The following is an 8,068-nucleotide window of genomic DNA, read 5'->3' on the forward strand; positions in this document are numbered from 1 at the left end:
GCTCCCCAAATGAGCTCTGGGACACCCGTCTCCTATCTCCTAATCACTGTTGCTGCAATCCCGAAGGGGCTGCAGATGTGAGGTTGAAGGGAATGGGACTGCACCATGAGCAAAAGGGCCCGCATGGGGATAAAACCCCCTCTTTGCACCCGGGTGAGCTGCCAGCAGCACTGTGGGCAGGCAGGAGGCTGCACCTTAAACACCTTTGTGAAGTACTTTGCTGCCTTCCTTGCCATGAAGTGCATGAGAGCATTGCAAAGCCAGCACCTGCCCTGAGCTTTTGTGCATCCCAGCACTATGAGTCTACGGACTCAGGTCCCAGCCTGGGGGAGCTGTCACTGCCCAGGAGCTCCTCGCCATTCCTGGCTGCAGGAAGCACTGGGACTCTCCCTAATCTGCATCAGTAAGCAAGAGGGGAACCCTCTTCCTCCAGACCCGGCAGAAGGGAAACCTGGAGTCAGTTGTGCAAAGCCACAAACTGTTTGCAGCCAGAGGATTGAAATTGCAGGTTGGTTGGAAGCAGGGATGCAAAATACCTTCCAAGTGAGCACAAAACCTCTGTGAGTCAGCATTTTAATCATTACCATCCCGAACAGATCCTACTTGTTAGAGCTGTTAAAGGACAATTACTGGGAATAAAGCGTTTCCCATCTATCAGCGAAGTTCATTGATTAAAGCCCATGCAGAAGGTTTGGAAATCTTCCTATGGGCACACAGCTCACTTTGGGGTTTGTGTCTGGCTGTCCCCAAGGGCATATTGATGTTCTGGGGCTTTTTCTTGTCTCTGAGAGCTTGCGCAGCTAAAAATCCATTGGCGTGTCTGCTCTGTCAGTTCACACTTGATATCCCTATCACACACCAGGGCAATAACAGCGTTCCCAGGCGTGAAGCTCTGCCGGGAACAGTGGCTGCAGTTGGCAGCATCACACAGCTCTTTGCTGGGCTGTTAAAAGTGCCCTTTCCAGTTAAAAGTTAAAGTCAGGGGGATCTTAAAAGTCGCTCCTAACGCTGCCACTTAGGCTGGTTGTCAGCAAAGCCTCCCCTGCGCTGCTGCAGGGGGTTTCCACATTTACAGCTCGGTCCTGGTGAGTGGATTCCAGCATTTCTGTGGCGTCATCCAGCCCGGCATTCCCATGGGAATGCAATGATCCCAGTCGTTTCGCTGCTGGACATTCCCACCTTAGGCAAAAGCAGGCTTTGGTCTTGCTGTGTGAATAGATTTTGCACTTGGAGCGCTTCATGCGATGTCCTTGCAGTAAAAGAGGTTAAATTGAGGTGTCTCTGCAGCTGGGTAAACTGAGGCACGGAGATGGGTGGTCTTGAGATCTTGGGGTAACTCGCAGGTGGAGCTGGACTGGGTGTAGCTGTTGGGAAGCTGATTTCACTGCTCTGCTCTCTGGGTGTTGGGTGAAGCTTGGCTGGGCTCTGGAGGTCTGTGGGATGGGGACTCCCCCATCACCCATGACCAAAGCCCATGGGCGCAGCCTGGGTTGCCTGAGCCGTAGGTTCCCTCTGGGAAATGATGCTGAATGAGTTTCAATTTGGTTTTCCCACCACCTAGAAACTTGCTTTTGGTTTGGGTTTGGGTTTGGATGGAGGGTGGAAGGGGGAATATCTAAACAGGAAATTCTGTTGAATTGACTTGGTTATACAGAAAATGAAGTGTCAGTTGTTCTGGGCAGTCTTGGACCTCAAAGTGACCATCAGGCACTCAGTGTGATGGCACCACAGGGCAGGATGTGTGGAAAGGTATGTCCCGAATGTCAGCTGGAGCCTCTTGCCTTTACTGATAAAACACTGATGCATTGTTTCTTAATTTCTTGTATGTGACCAAACAGCTTGTGCTTTCCACAGGACAGTCAAAATCCGAAGTAAAGGATTTACTTTATGCCCCAATTAAAGAGATGATCACGTATAAACAGCCCCATGCACCCACAAACCCCTCTTCACATCAGAATATGGGCTTTAAGGGAAGGCAGACACAAGATAAACCAGTTTATAAGTGCCCCACACACTGCTGGGTGGCGGGTCCTGCAGGGATGGGCTCTTGGCTTGTCCGTGGCTGCAGACAACAGGAAGATAAAGCACAGGCCACTTGCTAAATAGCCCTCTGCAGGTGACACATTCAGAGCCCGAGCGTCAAATCCTGCTCTGTTACAATAAAACCCACCTGGGTCATTAGAAGCCACCTCTCCATGGCGAGGTGGAGGAGGTTTATGGTGCTCTCCCACCCCAGGGAGCTCCCTGCGGATGATGCCGTGTTCCTGGGCTGTGCACAGCAGCTGCAAAGGGGATGTGGCCCTTTCCTTCGGGATACCCCATCACAGAGAGCTGCAGCCATGGGGCAATCCTGCTGCACACTCAGCCCTGCACAGGGATTGGTGTGGGGTTATTTTACTAATCCCAACTTTCCTGTATTGGGGAAATACGTCCCCAGTGCTCTGCCTGATGCACAGCCCCTTTTGGACTGCTGCAGTTCCCAGTGGGAGCAAACCCCAGCAGGACTTAATCCCTGGACCCAGCAATGCTGGTGGGAGCTTTGCCTGGATAACGAATATGTTTTAATTAATGAATGGTAATTGAGGATGGAAGTGAAACTGAAATCAGGTTTTATGCCACACCTGTCCCACGGGCTTAGCCCGATTCATTCCTGTTTTGATGCATAGAAGTGGCCCAAGGTTAAAACATCCAACAGGGCCAGCTTAGAGTGTGCTTTCCTAGTGATGAAATCATCCCAAGGAGTTCCTGCCTCCCCACAGCACTTTGCCCCCCCTCCATTGTACCAATGCAACCAGTTTTCCTGCCTTGTTTTTAACCCTGATTCCCAACACAGCCTCATGTGTGACGCGATGGGGCGAGCAGTGAACTTCATCAGAGAGGAAAGAGCGAGCAAGTCCAAGGTAAGAGGCTCTGCTACTGAAGGAAACGTGTCTGGAACAGGATACAGGACCACCAGGATGCCAGAAGCCAGGAGCAGAGGAGGCTCCAGGCTGCACAGTTTGGATTTTACATCTTTTGGTTTCAGGAAGCCAAAAATCAGGGTTTGGAACCAAATTCTGCCCGCTCCGGGCACAGCAGCTCCTCCCTGGCACTGGGGCATGGGGCTGCGCAGCTATTTCACTTGCAAGCAGAGAAAGGACATTTCTTCACCTTCCTTCCCCCTGTTTTTGCATTGCATGTTTTAAAGCTGTAGTTTTCCGCTATCTTCTCTCTCCAGTGACTTCCCCACTCCCCTCCTAAGCCTCTGTCTCCCATCCTCACCCCTTTCCAGACTGCCAGAGGCATCTCCCTTGCTCTCCCAGCATGGGGCAATGAGCAGAGGAGCCTGCAGAGTCAGATGCCTCGATAAAGCTCTGTCACATCCCTCTGCAGAGCCACAAGCAGCAGCATCTCCTCTGCACTGCGGAGCGAGGTCACTTCTCCTGCCACAAGCTCTCCCAGCCCTAACAGTGGAGCAAAGCTTCCTTATCCCTGTAAAAGGGCTGTTGTGAGGCTGTTGGTCCATCCTGGCTGAGTTTCCTCAATCCCAGTGGCTACTCCATGCCTCTGACTCCACAAATGATGCAAAGCTTTTGGGCAATGACGTGTCTGAACTTGGTCCTGCTGCATCTTGAACCACCCTGAAAAGCAGGGCAGAGTAAAGCACCCGTGTTTGGATCAACCTTCAGATCTCAGTGATTCTTAAGAGGACTCAACTGCCTGGTCAGCCCCAAGAGGCATGACCTGATCAGCATCACCTCACCCGAGGTGGGTCCTTCAAAGCCCTATGGGGCTGTTGACACAGCAGCGTTATAAAGTAGGGACAAGTGCTTTGGTTTTCTCTCCTTCTTTAAAGGAAGTGCCATGCAGAAGGCTGTTAGTGCAGCAGATAGGTTACTGCCTGGGCATCTGCAGGAGGGAGCAGATCTCTGTCCTGCCAAGGTGTCACCTCAGCACCTAAAAGCCTGCTAGGAAGAGATGGGGCACTTGATACAGAGGAGAATTATCACCTCCTTCTTAATCATTCCCCGCCAAACTCAAGTTGAATTAACTGATTACAGCCTGGCTCATGTGGTGCTCCCCAGCCCTTCCCAGCGTGGTTCCTCGTGTTATCCCTTTGTGGCTGTGGCTCTGTCTCCCCTCCTGTCCCCATCCACTTTGTGCCACAGGGGACAGATTAAGCTCAAAGGTGCTGGTTTCTGGGCTGGAGGATCCATGTGTTGGTGCTGGTTGTGTCGGGCACGACGAGTGTGGGAGGATTTGAGACTTGCAGAAGAAAACAGTGGTTTGAGATATGGATATTTTCCTAAAGCTCATCTTTATTTCTTTGGACAGAGGCGATTCCGAGTGCAGGAAGCAGAGGGCTCCTCTGGAGGATCCTGGGCTGAAGAGTAAGTTTAAAAGCTCTTTGAGTCTTGCTGGGAAAATCAAAGTAGGATGAATTTTTCCCAGCGGCACCCTTTGAAAACATGATTTCTTTGCTCATATTCCCTCCTTAAATCCTGCACCAGCTCTGAAAACCTGAACCGTAGAAGGTTTGGAGGGAGCTTTGCTCAGCCCCGTCAGGATGAAAACAGTACATTCTGTATCTCTTATTTGGAGAAGGAAATGGACTCCTGCCAGTGCTGGGACCAAGCGCGGCGGTGCAGCACCATGTGAGCAGAGGGTGCAGCGGCCGTCGGGGATGCGCAGGGTGATGTCCCAGGGCAGTGTCCCCCTCAGGCTGGTGACGAGGCTCCCCCCTGTGGGACATTCCTGCACCGCACACCCATCCCAGCCCATCCCAGCCCATCCAGCACCCACCCGTGTCCGTGTCCGGCGGGAGCAGCAGGCTGGGACACGTATGGCTTGGTGGCTGGTGGAGATGTGTGGATGGGACAGGCCTGAGTATCTCCAGCAGCAACTGGGATAAAGCCACACGGTGATCCTGCCTTCCGGAACAACCTCTGGTGATGTTTCAATGCTCGTTGCTCAGGCTGCCCATCCCATCCCATCCCATCCCATCCCTGGGTTTTCAAGCTGTACTGAGGTAAAGAAATGCCTGTGTTGTGGCTCTGTGGTTCACCTGGCCACGCTCAGAGCAATGAGGAGCAGTGTTATAGCAAAATGTTCTTCCAGGGACAGGAAAGCTTGTGTGGATGTGACTGTTGGGAGATGATGGAGACTGCATGAGCAGGAGGGAGGCTGCCCTGGAGTCCCTTGCGCATGAAAGAGGTTGGTACCACTGCTCCTGACTCACATGTGCTGAAACCAAAGTCAATGAGATGATGTGACTTGCTTGAGGGGAGAGGCCCAGGTTTCCCAGATCCTGCCTGGATCACCACCCTGGCATCCCACCTTGCTTAAATCCTCCCTGGTGCCATTGGCATCATTCATACTTATTAACCACGGGGTAAGCTGGGTGCTGCTGGTCCTAAACACTGGCTGGGGGGGACAAAAACCATCCATGCTTCCACCAGTGTTTTGCTTCCTCCTTGGCTTATGCAGGAGTTAGTAGTGCCTGGAGAGGTAACCTCAGGGTGCAGTAAACTGCCTTTCCAAGGGACCCAAAGCAGGATCCCTCCCCAGGGACTCAGTGCACACTGCTGCAGAGACCGAGGTCACCCATGGGTGTTGTGGTTGGCACAGTTACTTCAGTGTCACAGAGACGTTGGAGCATGACTCTGGGATTTATGTTTCTCAGCCCATTCTGAATACCAAGTGCGATTGTAGGTGAAGCTCTTTTAGTTCCACCTTGCCCGTGCACCACCGAGTGCTTCAGACAGAGAGTTTATGAAGCAGGAAAAGTAAAGCTTTACTGGTGCTTTGTACAGCCAGGAGATAAACGAAGCTGGAGTCAGCAGCACGAGGAGCCAGCACCCACAGTGAGACACCTCTCGTTTGAAATGGTCTTCTATTACCTGTTGTGAACAGGGAGGCAGGTTCCCACTGCTGACACAGCCACGCCGGTGTCCGGACCCTTCCGATTCCCTGGGTATTCCTGAAACACATTAGAGAGAAGTAGAATTAAACTGGAGCCCTGGCTGTGCACACACTGTGCTTGGGATGGGAAAGCAGCCTGGGAATAAAATGGTGCCAGAGGCAGGGTAAAGCAGAGATGTGGTGATTTGGGGTGTGTTAAAGGAGGCGATGCCAGTGTGGACCCAAGCGTGGTGGCACCAGGTGAGGTCCATGCTGGGGTGGGCATGAAGCCATAGGCTTGGGCTGCCCAGCTCCCACTGAGACAGGAGCCTGCACAGGGCAGAAATCAAGCCAGGAGGAGCGATGGGGAGGCTGGAGCTGTTCTAAAGCCATTATGAAGCTGTTCCTGCTCTCCCAGCTATTTGCTGCTCATGCTCCCTGGAGGGAAGCCTCTGAGGAGCGATGCTGGTGCCCCAGGGCATCCCTGCTGCCTCCATCCCCTGCCCTTGGGCTCAGCCCCAGGGGATCTGCCTTCAGCCAAGGCATCCCACAGCCGATTTCTTCATTGCTAAATGCCTGCTGTAGGATCCAAATGTGTTTCTCCAGCACTGTGAGGTGGTGACCTGGTGTTGACAGGGATGGGGGGACCAGTGGCGGCCAGGCGTGACCTGGGGTAGCTTCCACGATGAGACCGAAAAAGAAAACCCCAATTCTTCTCTCTGAGGGGGAGAATTATTTCCAGCATCACCAGAAAACAAAGCAGACCAAGAGGGATTATTCTCCCCAAACAAGATGCTGTTTGAGAACACCCACTCCGAGTCACACATCATTTTTTTTCCTCCCTGTTTTGTTGCAACTTTGCCAAATCCAAAAACTTCGATCCTGAGTTGGCCTCTAAATTCACGAAACCAGCTTAAAATTCCTGAGACTGTTGGTTTATTCTGAAAAATCTCGTTCTTTTCAGTCAGTGCCTATTTTTGGAGCCCTAAAAGGCCCCATTTTCACGTGTGTCTGACCACAGAAGCTAGAAACCCCCTTGTGCTCCCCCCTCAATCTCTTTTTTACTGATTCCCCATCGATCGAGTGAATTCTGGAGCGGGGTCTGGAAGCAAACAGAAGCCTTGGGAGATTCACAATTGATAGTAGGAGTTGTCAGGAGCTGTTGTCAGCGCAGCGTACGAGCTGTGTGTGAGCCATCCCCAGCAACTGCTCCTTCCCAAGCCAGCAAGCACATGGATCCGCCTTTCCCAGCAAAGATTCCCGCTGCTTGGAAGCGGGAAACTTGGAAGCGGAGCTTATCCTGCTGTCGGGGGGGTTGAGCTGCAGGAGCACCCCCAGACATGCTCACACCGGCTCCTACACACGCTGGCTCAGCCCCAACCGTCCCAATGCTGTTTCACACTCAAGGCTGAGCAGGTTTTGGTGCTGGGGCACATCTGGGTGCCCAGGACGGGGCTGGGATGGCTGGAGCTCAGCGGGCACCCATGGACCCCGGGAGGACACAGCGGCTTTGTGCGCTGTGTGCGGTTTGGGAGCCTGCCCCCGCTTGGCTCCAGGTTACTGCTTTTAAAAGGACCATTGTTTCCACCCTGTGCTTTGGGGGAAACAAGGGGCGAGCTGGGCAGAGGCACGAGGGACACCCTGGCTGTGTCTGCCTCCAGTTTGTGCTGCCGGGGGCAGCTCCCTGGCTGTGCTCTCACCACGTCCTCCTTCCCCTGTGGCTTCAGCTCCAACACCAGTCCCGCTGAGCTTGGCTCAGAGTCCTTGTTCCCCACATCTCCCCTTGTTCCCTTCCCTGTCCCTCTCCTAGCAGGACCTGTCCCTGCTGTGTCCGGAGCACCACTGACCGCAGGGAACACACACAGGCGGTTGTCTTAAAAGGCAAAAATGAAATCTTCATCTTCATAGAATGGTTTGGGTTGAAGGGACCTTAAAGCTCCTCCAGCTCCAACCCCTGCCACGGGCAGGGACACCTTCCACTAGAGCAGGTTGCTCCAAGCCCCTGTGTCCAACCTGGCCTTGAACACTGCCAGGGATGGGGCAGCCACAGCTTCTCTGGGCACCCTGTGCCAGCGCCTCAGCACCCTCACAGGGAAGAGCTTCTGCCTAAAGTCTAATCTAAACCTGCCCTCTTTCAGTTTAAAGCTGATTGCCCTCATCCCTGCGAGCAGGACCTCAAGATTCGCTG

Source organism: Nestor notabilis, unplaced genomic scaffold (genome assembly GCF_000696875.1).
Source record: "Nestor notabilis isolate BGI_N333 unplaced genomic scaffold, ASM69687v1 scaffold5164, whole genome shotgun sequence".
Classification (NCBI taxonomy): domain Eukaryota; kingdom Metazoa; phylum Chordata; class Aves; order Psittaciformes; family Psittacidae; genus Nestor; species Nestor notabilis.